The sequence below is a fragment of the Puma concolor genome, chromosome C1 (assembly GCF_028749965.1).
Source record: "Puma concolor isolate L17-30 chromosome C1, mPumCon1.1.hap2, whole genome shotgun sequence".
NCBI lineage: Eukaryota > Metazoa > Chordata > Mammalia > Carnivora > Felidae > Puma > Puma concolor.
Genome location: NC_141674.1, coordinates 30,369,699 through 30,391,005, shown reverse-complemented (window position 1 = coordinate 30,391,005; position 21,307 = coordinate 30,369,699). Strand labels below are relative to the sequence as shown.

The window sequence follows — 21,307 nt, the reverse complement described above, 5'->3', positions numbered from 1 at the left end:
CCTGTATGTGAACATTAATAGCAGCTTTATTCAAAGTAATGAAAATCTGGAACCAGCCCAAAGTCCATCAACTGGTGGACTAATAAACAAATCCATACAATGGAGTGCAACACGGCAATGAAAAAGGAACAAACTACAACAGCACAGATGAATCTCAGAAGCATTATACTACATGAAAGAAACTAAACGCAAAAAGCTACATACCGTAGAGTTCCACCCATATGACATTCTAGAACAGCAAAACTATAGGGACAGCAATCAGGTTGGGGAAGACAAAAAGTAAAAACAAACAATCAAGTAGTTTGTCACACAAATACAACGGAGATGTTTGTCACACAAATACTAAAAGAGATGAAGAGGAGAGGGAGTGCCAAAAGAATCAAGTTTACAGTTTTATGTTCAGCGAGGGCTTCTCTAATAAGAGCATTAAGCAGAGACCTAAAGACTATGAGCAGGAGCTCCTGGGTGGCTGAGTCAGTTAAACCTCCAACTCTTGATTTTGGCTCTGGTCAGTGAGGAGCCTGCTTGGGATTCTCTCTCTCCCTCTCTCCCTCTGCCTCTTCTCTGCTCATCCTCTGTCTCTCTCTCAAAATAAATAAACTTAAATAAATTTAAAAAAGAATATGAGCAAACAAGTCATATGGCTATCCAGAGAAAAGAGGAGCCAAAAATTTTTTTTAAAGCAAGTGCAAAGTCCCTGAGGCAAAAGTAGGTTTGGTGTGTTCAGGGAACATGGAGAAAACTATAATGGTTGGAGCTCAAAGAGAGAAGGGGAGAGCGTCAGGAGATGAAGCAAGAGAGATTATCAGGTCGCCTATGGCTGTGTAGGCCATTTGTAAAGACTTTGGCTTTTCTTCTAAGTGAAGTAGGAAACTTTTGGGAAGTTTTGTGTGAAACAGTGACATGACTTAACTTAGGGTTTTAAAAGAATCCTTCTTGCTATTCTATTGAGAACAGATACTGGAAAGCAAGAACAGGAGCAGGGAAACTAGTTAAAACACCATTACAATAATCCAAGTGAAAACTGGTAGCTGAGAAACAACAGCTGGGACCAGAGTGTGGTGTTAGAGCTGGTGAGATGTGGTCACATTCTGGATAAGTTATAAAGAAAGAGTCATCAGGATTTGCTGATAGAATGGATGTAGGGGGAGGACAGAAAGAATAGAGTCATGGCTCCAGGAGTTCTGGCCTTAGAAATTGAAAGAACGGAACTGCTACTTCCTGAGTTGGGAAAGACTGTCAGAGAAGCAGAGGGTTTGGGGTTTGTTGGTGATTGTAGCTGTTTGGTGGTGGGGGGGGGGGGGGGGGGAGGGAATGCAGGTAGGCAGGAATTCCCATTTGGACACATTAGATTTAAAATGCCCAGTAGACATACCAGTGGAATTTTGAATATGCAGTTGACTATATGAATCTAGGATTTTGGGAAAGACCCAGAATGAGTTTTGAAGCCTGGAAATGGAGTGAGATCACTTGGGGAGTGAACAGAGAAGAGACCAACTTAATGGACTAAGTGCTGGAAACACTACATCAGATGGGGAAGAGTAAGAACCATATAAGAGAGGCCAGGGGGTTAGGAGAACCAAAGAGCATGCTGCCCCAGAAGCCAGGAGAAATGTTTCAAGAAGTAGTAATTAGGGGCACCTGGCTGGCTCAGTTGGTGGAGCATGTGATCTTGATGTTCTGGGTTCGAGCCCCATGTAGGGTGTAGAAATTACATAAAAATAAAATCTTAAAAAAAAAAAAGCAGTAATTAACCATGTCAAAGCTATTAATGTGTCATGATGAGGACTGAGAATGGACCACTGAATTTAGCAATGTGGAGGTTGCTGATGACTTTAACAAGGGCAGTTTTGATGCCAGAAATGGCTTGACTGGAATGATTCAGGAAAGAATGGGATTTTTAGGGATATGATGAAGAGCATGGTGACTATAGTTAAAAATCTAAAAATGGATTGCCTGTGTGAAAGTTGCTAAGAGAGTAGATCTTAAAAGTGCTCATCACAAGAGGGGCTCCTAGGTGGCTCAGTTGGTCATGCACCTGTCTCTTGGTTTCAGCTCAGGTCATGATCTCACAGTTTGTGAGTTTGAGACCCCCATCAGGCTCTGCACTGACAGTGTGGAGGCTGCTTGGGATTCTCTCTCTCTCCCTCTCTTTGTGCCCCTCCCCTGTTCTTTCTCTCTCTCAAAATACATAAATAAGCTTTAAAAAAAAATTTTTTTTAAAGTACTCATCACAAGAAAAAAAAATCTTTTGGTAACTCTATAAGGTGACAGATTTTTTTTTTGTACTGGTTTGTCAATATCCTTTTTTATTTTTAATTTCATTTTTTATTTTTTAAAATTTACATCCAAATTAGTTAGCATATAGTGCAACAATGATTTCAGGAGTAGATTCCTTAGTGCCTCTTACCCATTTAGCCCATCCTCCCTCCCACAACCCCTCCAGTAACCCTCAGTTTGTTCTCTGTATTTATGAGTCTCTTCTGTTTTGTCCCCCTCCCTGTTTTTATATTATTTTTGTTTCCCTTCCCTTATGTTCACCTGTTTTTTCTCTTAATGTCCTCATATGAGTGAAGTCATATGATTTTTGTCTTTTTCTGACTAATTTCACTTAGCCTAATACCCTCCAGTTCCATCCGTGTAGTTGCAAACGGCAAGATTTCATTCTTTTCGATTGCCAAGTAATACTCCATTGTATGTATATGTGTGTGTGTGTGTGTGTATACACACACACCATATACACACACCACATTTTCTTTATCCATTCATCCATCGATGGACATTTGGGCTCTTTCCATACTTTGGCTATTGTTGTTAGTGCTGCTATAAACATGGGGGTGCATGTGTCCCTTCGAAACAGCACACCTGTATCCCGTGGATAAATGCCTAGTCATGCAATTGCTGGCTCGTGTGGTAGTTCTATTTTTAGTTTTTTGAGGAACCCCCATACTGTTTTCCAGAGTGGCTGCACCAGCTTGCATTCCCAAGGGTGACAGATGTTAACCAGACTTACTGTGGTGATCATTTTGCAATATATGCAAATATCAAATTATTAAAAAAAAATTTTTTTAATGTTTATTTATTTTTGAGAGAGAGACAGAGCGCAAGCAGGGGAGGGGCAGAGAGAGAGAGGGAGACACAGAATCTGAGGCAGGCTCCAGGCTCTGAGCTGGCAGCACAGAGCCCAATGCGGGGCTCAAACCCACAAACCGTGAGACCATGACCTGAGCTGAAAGTCAGACACTTAACTGACTGAGCCACCCAGGCACCTCGCAAATATCAAAGTATTATGTTGTACACCTACAACTAACATAATGTGTCAATTATACCTCAATTAAGACTGATTTTTTAAGTTAAATATAAAAAAAGAATGGGAGAAGAATTAGTGACAACAAAGTAAAAACAACTCAAGGAATGTTACTGTAAAGAAGAGCAGAGAGAGGGACCTAGGATCAAGAGAATTTTTCTTTTTCTTTTGAGAATTTTTCTTGGCATGTGAAATGTACTAGTGTTTGCTGAAAGGAATAAAGGCTACGGAAGGAAAACCAATAGCGCAATCCAGTGGAAACTAAGCCAGAGCCTCTTCTGGAGCAGGGCTCTCATGTGAAACAGAGCATTTCATCCACCCATCCATTCACTCAATTTGTTTTACTTTATTTTATTATTTTAGAGAGAGCACGTGCACAAGTGGAGGAGATGGGCAGAGGGAAGGAGTGAGAATCTCAAGCAGGTTCCATGCTCGGCATGGAGTCCAATGTGGGGCTCAATCCCACGACCCTGGGATCATGACCTGAGCCAAAATCAAGAGTCGGTTACTCAACCGACTGAGCCACCCAGGTGTCTGCATTCATTCAATATAAAAACACGGAGCATCATGCTAGACACAGTGGACACAAAGATGATGATGATGTACCCCTTACTATAGACAAGCCCTGGAGCTGTGATGGCCAAAGAAGATGAAAGGGCATTTATTATAATATACTATACTAACACTGCAATATACTAACATTTATTAAGTGGCTACTAGAGAGTATCTTCACATCTGTTACTTCATTTAATCTTGATAATATTATCAGTATTAGTTAATATTTTATTATTATATATTGTTAATACCACAAATGAGGACATCTTATAAATAATTTAATAAATCTTATAAATTTTGTATATTTACAAATTTTATAAATTAAATTTATAAATAATTTTATAAATGTTAGGGGGTTCCTAACATTGTATGTCACATGTACTCAAAAAAAATTTTTTTTTTTTTTAACATTTTTAATTTTTTATTTTTGGGACAGAGAGAGACAGAGCATGAATGGGGGAGGGGCAGAGAGAGAGGGAGACACAGAATCGGAAACAGGCTCCAGGCTCCGAGCCATCCGCCCAGAGCCTGACGCGGGGCTCGAACTCACGGACCGCGAGATCGTGACCTGGCTGAAGTCGGACGCTTAACCGACTGCGCCACCCAGGCGCCCCTGTACTCAAATTTTTTAAATAAATTTTTTGATAAAAATAAAAAAGAACTTGAGGCTCAGAAAATTCAAATTATTTTGCCCAAAGTTACAAAGTAAGAGAGTGAACTGACATCTGAACTTTTATCTGTCTGATTTCAAACCAGTGTATTTTATCACACTGTCTCCCTTTACTAAAATGTTCTGGCAAACTAACTATACTAACTTGAAGTTAAACAATTTAGATATTTATATGTCTGGAATACTTCCTCTTTACACATACTGTACATAGCCTGACCTGGCTCTAAGGAAAGCATCTCAACTTCAACACAGAACATCACACTGTTAGTGCTGCCTGTATCACCTCATACAACTGTCTTTTGGCAATCTTATAAATATCTTCACCATATTTTTATTTCCCGAAGTTAAAACCATTTCTCTGCCTCACTGCAAAACTATCTTAAATTAGAAAATCATAGATCACATGCTTGTGCCATTCAAAAACACCTAGGAAATTTGAAGAAAAAAAATCCACAGCATTCAAGTATCAAGATATATTCTGAACTTACTATTATTATTAGAGAAGACAATGGAAGGTATCCAAGGTAATTTACTCTTCATAAGATGGCATGCTATACCTTGGATACAACCATTTTTCTACATATGACAGGTAATAAGTTTTGTTTCCAGGCTTTCTATATATGCACGTTTGTCTGAAGGAGTGAAGAAGAGAAGGGGAACTGCCTCTGTGAAAATAAAATAAATTTTTCACTTAGCAAAACTAAGATGGATCTGTGTGCTGTCATTTATAGGAAGTGGTTAGAAGCTGGCAGGAGGGAGTGACTGGGGTTTTTTTTAGAGATCATTTATTATACAAAGAATGGGCCTTTTAAAGTCATATTTAGCACCCCCCAGGATATCCCTTCCCTACAGCCAATGGGCAGGGCCCCAAACCACCAAAGAAGCCCTGTAAAAGCAAGACTCTAACCTTCATTAAGATTTGAGACCTGCCTCCCTTTAAGACTATTTCACTCCCAAGAATTTAAGGTGGTCACCCACAGCCATTACCCACAAGAAATCTCAAAACAAGACAACACCCCAGAATCACTTTCATGTCTGCGACTGAGGTGACAGCAGGTCTGTGAGAAGGGGCGCCTGTGACTGTTATTCAAGCTGCCATGGAGTTATACGTGGTCTCAAAATAACTGACATCCACAGCCTCTGAACTTGAGCAGATACAGACTAATAACTTAGGACCCATTTAGTCATTCATTCATTCATTCATTCATTCATTCATTTATAATTTATTTATTTTGAAAGAGAGCACGTGAGTGGGGTAGGCCAGAAAAAGAGGGGAGAGAGAGAATCTCAAGCAGGCCCCTTCACTGTCAGCGCAGAACCCAATGCAGGGCTTGAACCCACAAACTGTGAGATCATGACCTGAGTTGAAACCAAGAGTTGGACACTCAACCTACTGAACCACCCAGGTGCCTCAAGATCCATTTAATAGACTGAAATCTGGGGATTACTGGGTAACTCAGTCAGTTAAGCATCTGACTCTTGATTTCAGCTTAGGTCATGATCTCACAGTTTGTGGGTTTGAGTTCCACATCAGGCTCTGTGCTGATAGCACGGAGTCGGCTTGGGATTCCCTCTCTCCTTTCTCTACCCCTCTCCTGCTCCTGCTCATGTGTACATGCTCTCTCTCTCTCTCGCTCTCTCGCTCTCTCAAAAGTTAATAAATAAACTTTATAAAAATAAAAAAAAAATAAAAGACTGAAATCTGGAAAAATAATGCTTACAAAGAGGATACTTTTTTTTAAAACAACAGATATACCTGAGATTAAAACTGTGGTAGAGATTAGTATGTGGCTGTTGTCAATGGAAACCTTGGGCTTCTGGGAACGACAGGATCCAGACATCAAAGCCTGGCCCCGAGCTCTGGTCATCTGTCGCCTGCCATGAGTCCAGTAGGCATCTAACTACGGATAGGCAGAGGACGTGTGCTTCACAGTAGCTAATTAGGAGACATTGTGACTCCTGTCTCTAATGTTTAGCAATGTAGGATTATGAAAACAATAAATATGCAAAGGCCCAGAATGCCTACAAAGAATATTCTACATACCCAAGTATCAGTGAATACAATAATGGTAGGAAATTTTCCCAAATTTTTTGCTCAGTACCCTAGATGCCATTATAGTAGCGTGGTAATTACAAGCTCAGTCTGAAGCCAGACTGCCTACATTCAAATCCAGACTTTACAATATATGTCACATTAGCACCTTTGGGCAAATTATTTAATTCACCGCATACAGCCTCAATTTCCCCATCTGTAAAATGATGACACTAACAGTACCTGTCTCATAGAGCGAGTTAATGCGTTTAAGGTGCTTAGATCATGGCTGGCACACAGTATGTGCTCAATAATTATTGGCTACTATTATCATTATTTGGAGGAGCAGCATACAAGCCACATCTGACCACAAAGATCTCTGAATACTGTTCAGACTGTATAAAACTTTAGTAAACTGATAATTTGCCTAATTTGCCTAATCCCAGTCTGCCAATCCTGTCCATATTCACTGTGAGATTAATATCCCAGAAGCATGCATAATGACCAGTATATCTTAAATGCTCAATAAATGTTCATTTGTAATTTCATTCTAAAACTTTCAATTTCCCACTGTCAGCAAATTAAATTCAAAAAACTCTCTCTGGCTTTACAGTGTTTTCCTCATTTAACCTGGAATGTATTTCCTTCTCATCTCCACTAATCAAAATCCCATTCATATGGACCAGCTTAAAGCCAATATTGCCACAGATTTTTCCCTGGTGACTCCCTCCATCCCAGTCAGAAGTAAACATCTCCTTCTCTTGAGATTATATTATATTTTGTTTCTCTCTCATGACATTTAGCACTTTCTATTTTATAATATAGTTTTGTGCTTATTTTTGCTCTCTCACTAAAGTTTTCAAAGCTAGATGAATTCTGCTTCTCTATATGAAATCTCTTAACTTAACAACTATTTGTGTAATGGGTCCAAAGAGCACTGTGAGAGCCAGGAGTATAAAGGCAAAACATACTGGAATGAGTTAAACAGGGTCCAGTAAACCATGGAGATTCACAAAATATAAGCATTTCTTGGGAATGAATCTATTTTGACTGCAAAAACATACACCAGAGAGCAAATGCCTGGAAAACTATTCATCTTATGGCAGGAAAAACTCAATATACTTCTTTAGACAGACAGACCCAGCAGATATATACACTAACAGAGGAACTGAACCACTTTTAACAGAATTCCAAATCTACCTGGGGGTTTAAGGAAAAAAGTGACTCCAAGAACACAAATACAGGTTTTCCTTTTTCTTAAAGCTGGCAAGAAGTCACTTTACTGATTCAAAAATTCCACTTCTAGAAATCTCTCCAGACATGGATTCTGCCCCAACACCCAAACTCTGGGTGGCCTTCTTGTCCAACTCAGCAATTTAGTTAGGCCCTTACCCTTGAAAAAAAGAAAGAAAAATGAAAGTAAAGGTAAAGAGTAAAGGTGAAAAGTAAAATGGGTGATGTTCTGGGGTAGCACCTAGAAAACTCATTCTTTATTTTTAATGGAGGACATAAAGACAGTGGACCACTATTTTTAAAGAATTTATTTTGGGGGTACTTGGGTGGCTCAACTGTTGGTATCAGCTCAGATCTTGATCTCACTATCTTGAAATCGAGTCCTATGTCGGGCTCCATGCTGAGCATAGAGCCTGTTTGGGATTCTCTCTCTCCCCCTCTCTCTGCCCCTCTGCCACTCACGCTATCTCTCTCTCTCAAAATAAATAACTAAACTTAAAAAAAAAAAAAAGATTTTACTTTTAAGTAGTCTCTACATCCAACATGGGGCTGGAGCTTACAACTCCAAGATCAAGAGTCCACATGCTCTACTACTAACTGAGCCAGCCAGGTGTCCCTAGGAAACTCATTCTTTTTTTTTTTTTATGTTTTTAAATTTATTTTTGAGAAAGAGAGAGAGAGAGAGAGAGAGCACGCACAAGCAGGTGAGGGGCAGAGGAAGGGGACAGAGGATCCAAAGTGGGCTCTGTGCAGAAAGCAGAGAGCCCAATGTGGGGCTTGAACTCATAAACCATGAGATCATGACCTGAGCCAAAGCTGGACATTTAACCAACTGAGTCACAGAGGCACCCCCTTTTTTTTTTAATGTTTATTTTTATTTTTATTTTTTTGAGAGAGAGAGATCTGGTGAGTGGCGGTGGGGGGGGGCGGACAGAGGATCGGAAGTGGGCTCGCGCTGACAGCAGACAGCCTGATGCAGGGCTAGAACTCACGAACCATGAGACAATGACCTAAGCCAGTCAGACACTTAACCAACTGAGTCACCCAGGCACCCTGGATACTCATTCTTAAAACCAAAATGCCTCTCTCTCTGCACAGGTCTCTAAACAGTCTGTTAAGCAAACCCAGATTCAAATGCTGACTTTACAGTTTCTGGCTGTGTGTCTATGAACCAATTAATTAATCTCTTTAATCTTCAGTTTCTTCATTTGTAAAATAGGGATAATAAAATCACCTCTTTGTGGTGTTACAATGGGGATTAAGTGAGAAAACACATGGACTATCTGGCACACAATAAGCATTCACTATTAACTGTTTAAAAAAAAACATTAAACATGAACTCATTCATGTTAGCCATTGTTATTATTGTTACTCTATTAGAGCATTTATGCCCCAGCAGGGTAACGAGCCACCTTCCACGGGCAATGTGAGGATAAGTCAAGGTAAAACATGTGGTATTTAAGCAGCTCTAAGCCACCAACTCAATAAATAAATCAAATTAGATTTCAATGGCACTGCTTCAAAACGAGAAAGGACAAGAATATTTAGTCCATCTTAATATCCATAGTATTATTTTAAATAATCTCTCTCTCTTTGGGATTCAGACCATTTCCCCCCAACAAAGTAATAATGAAATCTAGAGCGATTAGATTTTTTTCCTGGAAATTCTGGTAGCCAGTATCTTCAATAAATGGAGAAGATTCAAGGAAAAGAAGCCCTGTCTATGGAGACTGCTCTCGACTTTCGCTAAGGATTGTTATTTTTTTCCAGAAACATCTCTCATTACAAGTGAATTCATGATGGAAAGTAGCACCTGACTCCTATCCAGCCTAAACACATTTTTTAAATGCTTTTCCAAATAAAAACAGTTTCAATGGCAAACATCTTGCAGTGTGGTCTGGCTAAGAAACATGTGATCCATTTTAGTTTCTCTGAGACACCTTGGAACACAAGAGGGCAGAACAGGTATGCAGCTGACAAAGGGTCAGGAACTCAACAATAAGGTAACCAGTCAGCCTTGAGAATGCTAGTAGGTAGCTATACTCAAGGCTCAGAAGAAGAGTCCGGGCCAAGATAAGAGGTAGGTAAGAGAGACCAACTTAAACTATTTATCCATGGAAACCAAGCTATGCACACAAACGGCTAATTTTAGATCTCTGTGAGATGGTTTTCTAGATCCTGGCAGTAGCCTAAATGACAAAGAGAAAAAACTTGTCACCTGAACACAAAGACAGATTTGTCAGCTTCTTTACACCTATGGACCCCTGGAGCCTGCTCTGAATCCTAATCCACAACATGAGAATCATTTGGTCTTTCTACCACCAGGCCCTGCTTATCTTCTAATAAAACCTGCTCTCATGAACCCTCACTAGGGTCCAAGGACCAAACTCAAATAAACGTGCCTAACAGGATCTCCTCTAGTAGTATCACAAAACACTAATTATGGGACCCTAGGGGCCCCACTTAATATTTCTGAATATTTCCTAAAATGTACAATGTGTATAAAAATACCTATTTCTCGGGGGGCGCCTGGGTGGCTCAGTTGGTTAAGCGTCCAACTTCAGCTCAGGTCAGGATCTCAGTCCATGGGTTCAAGCCCCCCATGTGGGGCTCTGTGCTGTCAGCTCAGAGCCTGGAGCCTGCTTCCGATTCTTCCCTCTCTCTCTGCCTTTCCCCCACTCCCACTCTGTCTCTCCCTCTCTCTCAAGAGTAAGTAAACATTAAAAATAAAAAAATAAAAAAACTATTTCTAGGAGTTGTAGTAGGTAAGTATACATCAGATGCTTAATAAACAGTTTCTTTCCTTGTCTCCTTTCACTTTTTTAAAAAAAAGTCTCTTCCAATCTTATTTATAAAACCAATTCCATCTCAGCTTTGGCTTCTTGTCTCACCTAGCATTTGGAATAATCTGTTCTTCATATATTCAGTAGATTTACAAATTTCTTAATACAAGTTCACATTTTTTATTTCTGTTCTAATGTTTATTAAAAAAAGTGCTCAATATACAAAGATGTCACAATAAAGACGAGGAATATGATTGGTCTACCATAAGATTAGTGAGTTTCTCTCATTTAGAGCTTAGACCCCCAGTGACCCCTACTGGACAAAGACAGATACAGAAGACTGAGTTTTATAACGAAGACAAAGATTCTGTGACTGCTTTTACTCTAGTGAAATTCGCACACATAGAACTTTCATAACACAAGCTCAAGCTTGCCTCAAAACCCACACACACATAATATAAAAGGCAGGGATGCTAGGTGTAGTCAGCTCTCTCCTTTCATGAACACATTATCACCTCAAAGTTGGTTGGCGTATTGGCTGCCCCAACTGGATCCCCAGTATTCACAGCTTTCTGGTAAGTTCTTACAGAGAAAAGAACAGACACAGAAGAAGCAGTCACTGGCACATAATCCCTACCCCCCACTACCCTGCATTTTTCCATTTGCAAAGCTGACTCACTCTCAGCTCAGCCCAGGCTCCTCACCAGCAGTCAGGGCCACTATGTGTGCCCAGTGAGTAATGCTTCCCCGATGCATCCTAGCAGCTGCCTCTGACTTAACAAGTCATAAAAGGAAATCTGGGTAACAGTTTTAAGGGAAGAGAACACATGCTCCATCCTGGAAACAGGGATAGTTCCTCTCAGTCCTTTGCAGGGACTCAGAGCTGTAGTGAATTCCCTCTAATGGCAGCCAGGTGGCAATGCAGAAACAGCTGAAGGCAGAAATACCAATGAGTACAATAAATCCCTACTCTCTAAAATCTCAGGGCAACAGATTCTACTTTGGATAAAACCAAAAGTATTGAGCATTAGGCAGAGCCCAACCCAGCCTACAGATTGGTTATGGCTCATCTACCATAGACTGCTTGTCCAGCAACAGCTTGCTCAGTGGAGACTGCAAGCCAGACTCAGTATCAAACCATCTACCATCACTCAGCCTCATTTGTAAGGCAAAACCCCAATGAAAACCAAATCTCAAAGAAAGGGAGCAGCCTAAAGAACTGCCCATCGTCTATCCTCAAGTTCCCAAAGTAGGTGATGAGGAAATGAGGAAAAGAATGACATCTGGGTTTTTGATTAGTGACTGGCATATCTGATATTCAACAAATCCTAAATGAACAATAGTTGTAGTTCAACTTTCTCCCAAAGGACATTCCTGGAGCATCTAAATCTCCAAAGCTTATCTCAAACATTCTGAAAATGACCATCAAGAGCTAAATAATTTTTGACACAATTTACTTTGAGCAATAATCTTTGATGAATTATCAAACAGCAAAACTTCAATTAACTAGGACTCAACTAAATTGGGTCTACTCTACTGTTAGGTGAAAGGTGAAAAAGAATCACTCCTGATACATAGTATCACTAATTTTTTTTTAATTTCCTTGAAATCAGGGCACTTTCAGTATAGCTGCCTACATTTTTCTTTTACCTATAATCCATGGGTCCTTGATGCCTTGGAATGAAACTATTACCCAGCTCAGTTTTTAGCTAAACTTATAATATTGAAGATCCTAACTTATCAAAAAGAAAAGAAAAGAAAAGAGAGAGAGAGAGAAAGAGAGAGAGAGGGAGGGAGGGAAGGAAGGAGAGGAAAAATTACCTATGATATTACCTATGACAAAATTACCTAATTACTAAGATCAAAAAGATATGTATAAACATTTTCAAAAAGAGTGAAACAAAAAGTGTCCTTTGGCTAACCCTGTATTAATGAGAATATTTAACTAAACACATACCAGATTTTATCACTACATTTAGCAGTTTGAGAACTAGAAAAGGAGGTGATATCTCCAGTCCTGACTAGTTTATCATATGACTAAAGGATCATTTAATCACACTGGATCTGTTTATTCATTCATAAAATGAGGTGACATTCTAGATCTCTACATTCTTTGCTAGCCCTAAACTTCTGTGGTTCTGTGAAATATCTAGTTGCCTGGGATTTGTGTTGTTACCCATAACAACAACAACAAATTACAAAGCGGTCTTATAATACCCTTTTAGACCTTACAATCTAACCAGGGAAGTGGCGTGTGTATAAATAATTATAGCATAAGGCAGTATGCTGTGTCATGAGGGTGGCAAGACCACGAGAATTCAGCGAACAAGAAATTTAGGAATGCAGTCAATGGAATGGTCGTTTCCAGTTGGAGAAATTGGGGGTGGGGGGAGGCTTCCCTGTATGAGGCACATAAACTGGGTTTAGGAGAACATGTAGGATGTCAACATTCTAAAATCGAAAAGAGCACACATTCCAGGAGGAAAGATAACCTGAGCAAGAAAATGAAAACAAGAAAGAAGAAATAAAACTAGAGCACAGAGTTTGTGCATTTGAGAGTGAACGAGCAAGAAGTTTGGAAGATTCACTTCTGCCAACTTCAGGTTCTATGCGGCAGACTTAACACGCACATTTATCTCCATTCTTTCTGAAGCCTCAGGAAAATGACAGTCAAGGGATAAAAACAGGACAAACCCACAGAAAAGAATAAAAAATATCAACAGAAGTTTCAAAAACCACAGCGTGGATAGATCAACGTTCACTAATTTAAATTTCAGCTTAATCTTTCTGCTAAGTGCCTGTGAAGAATGGGGAACAAGAAGAAACCAGGGAAACTGCTGCAGGGCTCCAGAAAGTCTGGGGAACTGGATGCATCAGGGGTCGCTGTAGGCTTGAGGGCAAGGGGTAGAAAGCTGCATGATGAGCCTGAATACAAGACACGTTCAAAGTCGTGAGGCCCACATGAGGTCAGAAGTGTGCTTCACTAATAATAGGGGTATTCAGTGAAATCTGACATAATGAACAAGACTCTCCCCTCTGCCCCACTGTCCAGACTGGCAACCCCAGAGCTCTGGCTGCCAGGCTTAAAAGGCCTCAGACAGAAGACTGGCCAATTCCTCTGGAGAAAAAGACCTCCCCTACCTGATAATTCATTAAGAACACACCAGTCAACAAGTCAGCTTGTTAGGCTTCCATTCAGCTTTTTAAGAGCTAAGTCTTATATATGAAGATTGAAAGGGCGGGCCTACGCCAGCCGACTCCATCTTGTTCTGTGTCCTTCACCTTGACCACACCTCCTCCCCTTGAGTAACCCCCCCTCACCTGCCTAACAGGACTCGACCCTTCCCCAGGACCCTTCCCCAGCCAATCGGCTGAGGCCATAGCCATTACCTCACCAACTGCCCCCAGGCCCCTATAAAACCTTTGTCCTTTTGAAACTCTCTCTCTTTCCCTGGTATCTCACCGCTGCGTCGGTGCAGGTAGGGGATTGAGCTCGAGCTAGCTCGAATAAAGGCTCTTTGCTTTTGCATCGGACTCGGCTCCCTAGTGGTCTTTGGGGATCATGAATTCTGGGCATAACATTTGGGGGCTCGGCCCGGGATCCCCAAGAACCCCGAGGGACCCCCGACCCGGAGAGCCTGACTGGCCACGGTTAGTGTCTGTTTGTTCTGTCTTTTCTGTGTGAGCTCATTTCTGGAATTCTGGTAGTGCCCGACGCGGTCTAAGTGGACGCACTGGAGGACCACGGGCCGGGAGTTTCGGAAGACGTTCCGATTCTCCCTTCTGGAGGGACGTGGAATCCCCTCAAAGGTCTGAGACGAGGCGGGTCGCTCCCGCTGGTCGGCGTGAGGCCGTCGTCTTTGGAGGGACGTGGAATCCCCTCAAAGGTCTAAGCTAGCTTGCAGTTTTGCTTCCATGGAGTTGGAAGACTTTCTAGGGGCCCTCTGTTTGTCTGTTTTTGTGTTTCTCTGTTTTGTTCTGTGGACTTACTGGACAGACGTTATGGGACAGACTCAGACTACTCCTCTAAGTATTATGATTGATCACTTTAAGGATGTGAGGGGAAGAGCTAACAACCTCAGTGTGGAAGTCCGAAAGGGTCGGTTGCAGTTTTTTTGTTCTAGCGAGTGGCCAACTTTCAATGTCGGATGGCCACCAGAGGGGACCTTCGACCTCCCTACCATCCACCGAGCCAGGAGTATCATCTCTCAGCCTAAGGCGGGCCATCTTGATCAGCTCCCTTACATTATCACTTGGCAGGACCTTGTAGAAGACCCACCCTCTTGGCTTAAGCCCTTCCTAACCCTGCTCCCTCCGGAGCCAAAACCCATTCTTGCTTTGCAGGAGACAGAGAAGAGGAAAAGTCTTACCTAGCCTTCAGCACCCCTCTTCCCTGTCCTACAGGGGGGTACTGAAGAAGAATTAATTTTTCCTCCCCCGTATAACCCCTCTAGGATGCCGGACGAACACCATCCTCCCCCTCCGGGGGAGGCAGACGCTGTTACAAGAGCGGGAGGCGGAAACGCTCCAGGGGGAAGCCCGCCCTTTACCAGACAAAGGGCTCAGAGGGGGCAATCCGCCTCCGCCGCCGACTCCACTATTCTGCCCCTGCGAGCCACCGGACCCCCAGACGCGGAGGGGAATCAGCCCCATCACTATTGGCCTTTCGCCACTAGTGACCTCTACAATTGGAAAGCTCAGAATCCTAAGTTTTCTGAGGAACCGGCAGGGCTTATTGATTTATTAGACTCTGTTCTTTTTACCCATCAGCCCACGTGGGATGATTGCCAGCAGCTTTTGCAGGTCCTGTTCACGACTGAAGAAAGAGAAAGAATCCTCAGTGGGGCCCGGAAACTAGTTCCAGGCGCAGACGGGAATCCCACCACCAACCAGGCTCAGATAGATGCCTCCTTCCCCTTAACTCGGCCCCAGTGGGATTTCAACACGGCAGAAGGTAAGGAGAGGCTCCGGGTCTACCGCCAGACTCTAATGGGGGGTCTCCGAATGGCTGCTAGAAAGCCAACCAATTTGGCCAAGGTAGGAAATGTACAACAGGGAAAAGATGAATCTCTGGCTGCCTTTTTAGAACGGATCATGGAGGCATTCCGTACCTATACCCCCATGGATCCAGAGGCTCCGGAAAGCAAGGCAGCTGTTATCATGGCCTTTGTAAACCAATCGGCCAAAGACATTAGGAGAAAATTACAGAAAATAGATAGACTAGGAGAAAAAAGTCTGCAGGACTTACTGGTGGTAGCCGAAAAGGTATATAATAACCGGGAGCCTCCTGAGGACAAGCAGGCTCGCGCCATGGCGGCTGCCAGCAGTAAGCAGACTCGAGACCTGGCCAGAATACTACTAGCTACCACTGCTGACTTCCCCGAGGAACGAGACCGCCGTCTCCGGCAGCTGGCAGACGACGCAAGAAAAGGTAAAGGAACCACCAAGGGGGGGAAGCAGAGGCTGCAGAAGGATCAGTGTGCATACTGCAAGGAGATAGGGCATTGGGCCCGAGATTGTCCAAAAAGGGCCGGCGGGAAGGGAAGCAAGACTGATCGAGTAAAAGTCCTAGAGCTAGATGAACTAAGTGATTAGGGGAGTCGGGGTTCGGACCCTCTCCCCGAACCCAGGGTAACTCTTAAAGTGGAGGGGACCCCTATTGACTTCCTTGTCGACACCGGAGCACAACATTCGGTCCTCCGCACCCCACAAGGAAAACTAGCCAGCAAGAAGTCCTGGGTACAAGGGGCAACTGGTATGAGCCAATATTCATGGACTACCCGAAGAACAGTAGATTTGGGAACGGGCCGGGTATCCCACTCCTTTATGGTAATACCAGAATGCCCCTACCCGCTGTTAGGACGGGACTTACTGACCAAGATTGGAGCTCAGATAACTTTCAGACAAGGGGGGCCTCAGGTCACCGATGGCAAGGGCCACCCCATCCAGGTCCTGACCATGAAACTGGAGGATGAATACCTCCTCCACCAGGAGGCGCTCCCGAGAGAGGATAATATAGACAGATGGCTACGAGAATTCCCCTCGGTTTGGGCAGAGACAGGGGGGATGGGACTAGCCGCTCACAGGACCCCAGTCCTGGTAGAGCTCAAGCCAGGAGAGAGTCCGGTAAGGATCAAACAATACCCCATGTCTCAGGAGGCCCGGAAGGGGATCCAGCCACACATCCGGAGACTACGAAGCCTAGGGGTACTAGTTCCTTGCCAGTCTGCCTGGAACACCCCCTTACTGCCGGTCAAAAAGCCTCACACAAATGACTACCGACCGGTACAAGACCTCCGGGAAGTAAATAAGAGGGTCGCGGACATACACCCAACTGTTCTCAACCCATATACTCTCTTGAGCTCCTTAGCGCCCTCCAGGGTCTGGTATACTGTACTAGATTTAAAGGACGCCTTCTTCAGTCTGCCGTTGGCACCCCAGAGCCAACCCTTGTTCGCCTTCGAGTGGCATGATCCGGAGGAGGGCTACAATGGGCAACTCACCTGGACACGGCTACCTCAGGGATTCAAAAATTCACCCACCATCTTCGACGAGGCAGTACACGAGGACCTGGTATTTACAGACACCTTCTCTGGCTGGGTGGAGGCATACCCAACCAAGCATGAAACGGCTCAGACGGTGGCTAAGAAGCTACTAGAAGACATCTTACTCAGGTATGGTTTTCCTGCCATGATAGGATCAGACAATGGACCAGCTTTTATCTCGCAGGTAACACAGGCAGTAGCCAAGGCGGTGGGGGCAAACTGGAAATTACATTGTGCTTATAGGCCCCAGAGCTCAGGACAGGTAGAAAGAATGAATAGAACCCTAAAAGAGACCCTTACCAAATTAACCATGGAGACTGGCGGGGACTGGGTGACTCTCCTACCGTACGCCCTTTACCGGGTTAGAAACACTCCTTACACTCTGGGTTTTACTCCCTACGAGATCATGTTTGGCAGGCCACCCCCTGTTATTCCCAGCCTTCGAGCTGAACTTATTGCTGAGTTTAAAGATCAAGAACTTTTTCTTTCCTTGAGCGGGCTCCAGAGGGCGCACGAGGACATTTGGCCGCGCCTCCGTGCCATCTACGAGGCTGGCCCGATCGCGACACCTCATCAGTACAGGCCGGGAGACTGGGTCTACGTCAAGAGGCACCACCGAGAGACTCTCGAGCCGCGCTGGAAGGGACCCTACATCGTGGTGTTGACAACCCCCACCGCTCTCAAGGTAGACGGCATCGCGACCTGGGTCCATCACACCCACGCTCAGCCAGCGGACCCCTCCTCGATCCGGAAGGACGTTGTCACGCGATGGGCCATCAGTCGGGACCAACACAGCCCGCTCAACCTCAAGCTACAGCGCATTTGACCTACCTAATATTGGTAACTCTGTTAACTGCTTGTCATTGCTCATGCTGCCGGGAGTCCCCACACCCCCCAAAACATCACCTGGTAGATCATAGACACCATCTTGGGGACAATACTTAATCAGACGTCCCAGAGCCACCCCAGGGACACTTGGTTCCCAGAACTTTGCATAAACCTCCAAACTCTGTTCCCCTTGTCACCATAAATGCAGCCGGTCCCATGATTGGGTCCCTAAGCTACATGACAAGGGGGGAATGAAAGGGCGGGCCTACGCCAGCCGACTCCATCTTGTTCTGTGTCCTTCACCTTGACCACACCTCCTCCCCTTGAGTAACCCCCCCTCACCTGCCTAACAGGACTCGACCCTTCCCCAGGACCCTTCCCCAGCCAATCGGCTGAGGCCATAGCCATTACCTCACCAACTGCCCCCAGGCCCCTATAAAACCTTTGTCCTTTTGAAACTCTCTCTCTTTCCCTGGTATCTCACCGCTGCGTCGGTGCAGGTAGGGGATTGAGCTCGAGCTAGCTCGAATAAAGGCTCTTTGCTTTTGCATCGGACTCGGCTCCCTAGTGGTCTTTGGGGATCATGAATTCTGGGCATAACAAGATCACCAAGAAACATCAGACATTTTAAGAGCACCTCTAAGGTGAAAGACAGAGACCAAAATGAACAAACAAAAGGAGCCTGAAACAGAGACAGGGGCACCTGGGCAGCTCAGTTGGTTAAGCGTCGGACTTCGGCTCAAGTAATGATCTCACAAAGATCTCATGGTTCGTGGGTTCAAGCCTCACATCAGGCTCTGTGCTAACAGTACACAACCTGCTTGGGATTCTCTCTCTCTCTCTCTCTCTCCCCCTCTCTCTCTCTGCCCCTTCCCTGTGTGCGTGCATTCACTCTCTCTCACTCTCTCTCACAAATAAATAAACTTAAAAAAAAAAAAAAGGCAACAAACAGAGACAATATTAGAAGCAGAGGAAAACATTGAGGGGGTTGAGGGCACTGTAATTAATATCCTCAGAATGCACTAACAAGTAATATTGCCATAAAACAAGAACAAGTAGTATAAAAAGGAACACTCAGAAAATCTTTTAAATGCTCAGAAATAAAAAATACGATAGCAGAAATAAACCATTGTAAAGAAGAGTTGGAAGATATTGCTGAGGATCTTTACCATAAACTAAAACAAAAAGACAAAGATAGAGAAAATACAGGGAAGGAAATATTCAGAGAAGCCATCAAATTAGCTCAATATCCAGCTAACGGAAGTATCAGAAAGAGAAAATGGAAGGGTGGAAATTATCAAATAACTAATAAATGAAAGATGTGTTTTCAAATGAAAAAGACCTAGGGAGAACTCAACTCAGCAAATTAAAAAAGATCCTCTCCAATGCACATCATCACAATATTTCAGAACACCAGAGACAAAAATGAAATCCTAAGAGCTGTTGAAAAAAAATAAGTCACAAACAAAATTCGGAAAGCAGAATGGCATTGGACTTCTCAGTAGCAGCACAGGAAGGCAGAGGGAGGATCATCTTCAAAACTCTGATGGAACACCATTTGCAAACTAGAAGGCTATACTCAAACTCTTAATCAAATGAAAAGTAGAATAAAGACATTTTCAGATAAGCAAAGTCTCAAAAATATTTACTTCTCATGTATCTTTTCTTAGGAAACTACTCTAAGGTATATTCCAATGAAGGAATGGAGTAACCAAGAAAAATGGCAGCACGAGATACAGGAAACATGGGATTGAACACAGAAGAGAGGTAAATGAATTTCCCAGTATGATGGTGAAGGAAAAGTCCCAGAATGACAACTTTACTCAAGGCTTGAGTTGGAGAACAGAACTGGAGAAAAGAAAGCTCCTGGGGAATTTCTCCAAAGATTATTAAAAATATATACATATGTATATTATTTGATATGTTCCAACATACTGAGAGCTGTCTTACAGTCCCCATGGGAGAGCATGGAGTTAGGGCCACAGAAAACAAGTGATAAAATAAGGCAATTAATTCCAGGGGGAAAAAAGTCAGTCAAGAAAGGAAATGTAATTATAAAATACTGTGTGGCTCACCTTTAAGCAAATATTTATATGACCATAATAATCTAAACACTGAATACCACACAATGGAAATAATGTGTGACAATGAGAAAAGGGAGAAGAGGGAAGAGGGCGGGGATGAAAGAACTAAATCCTAATTTTCTATAGCTGATTATCAACAGATAATGTCAAAAAATGAAAAATCAAGAAGCAGTAAAACAAGGGTATATTTACAAAATGTAGTAGGGAGCACCTGGGTGGCTCAGTCAGTTAAGCATCCAACTCTCCATTTTGGCTCAGGTCATGATCTCATGGTTTGTGGGTTCAAGCCCCACATTGGGCTCCGTGCTAACAGTGCAGAGCCTGCTTGGGATTCTCTTTCTCCCTCTCTCTCTGCCCCTCCCTGACACATGCCTTCTCTCTCTCAAAATAAATAAATAAACTTAAAAAAAGAGAGAGAGAAAGAAATGTAGTAGAGGTGTGCCTGGCTGGCTCAATTAGTAGAACATGTGACTCTTGATCTCGGGGTTGTGAGTTCAAGCACCCTGTTGGGCTGGAAGCTACTTTAAAGAAAAAGAAAGAGGGGGTGGGCCTCGGTGGCTCAGGGGTTAAGCACAGGACTTCGGCTCAGGTCATGATCTCGTGGTTCATGGGTTCAAGCCTCATGTCGGGCTCTGTGCTGATAGCTCAGAGCCTAGAGCCTGCTTCCGGTACTGTATCTCTCTCTCTCTCTTTCCCTCCTCCACTCATGCTCCCTCTCTCTCAAAATAAATAAACAAACAAAATTAAAAAAAGAAAAGAAAAGAAAGAGGGGTGTTTAGGTGGCTCAATCAGTTAAGCACCGACCCTTGATATCAGCTGAGGTCATGATCTCACAGTTCCATGAGATAAAGCCCTGCATAGGGCTCCAAGCTGATAGCATGGGGCCTGCTTGGGATTCTCTCCCTTTCTCTGCCCCTCCACTGCTCGTGCTCTCTCTCTCTCAAAATAAATAAATAAACTTTAAAAAAAAAAAAAAAAAAGGAAATGTAGTGGAAAATACTAAAAAAAAAAAAAAAACCTCTACATGACTTGGAAGCAGTCTCAGAAATGGGGAGAGACAAAACAGATTTTTCTTTTTTTCTTTTTTTTTCTTTTTTAAGATAGAGAGTAGGGGAGAAGGGTAGAGGAAGAGAGAGAGAATCCCAAGCAAGCTCCACACTCCGCACAGAGTCTGATGCAGGGCCCAATTCCACAACCCTGGGATCATGACCCGAGCTGAAACCAAGAGTCAGACGTTCAACTGACTGAGTCACCCAAGCACCCCAGGTAA

At 43.2% G+C, this 21,307-nt stretch overlaps 1 protein-coding gene across 25 annotated transcripts in view; it reads right to left on the bottom strand.

Moving 5' to 3' along the window:
* Window positions 1–21,307, bottom strand: part of MACF1 (microtubule actin crosslinking factor 1) — a 338,401-nt gene that overhangs the window by 231,872 nt on the left and 85,222 nt on the right. The window lies entirely within an intron of this gene.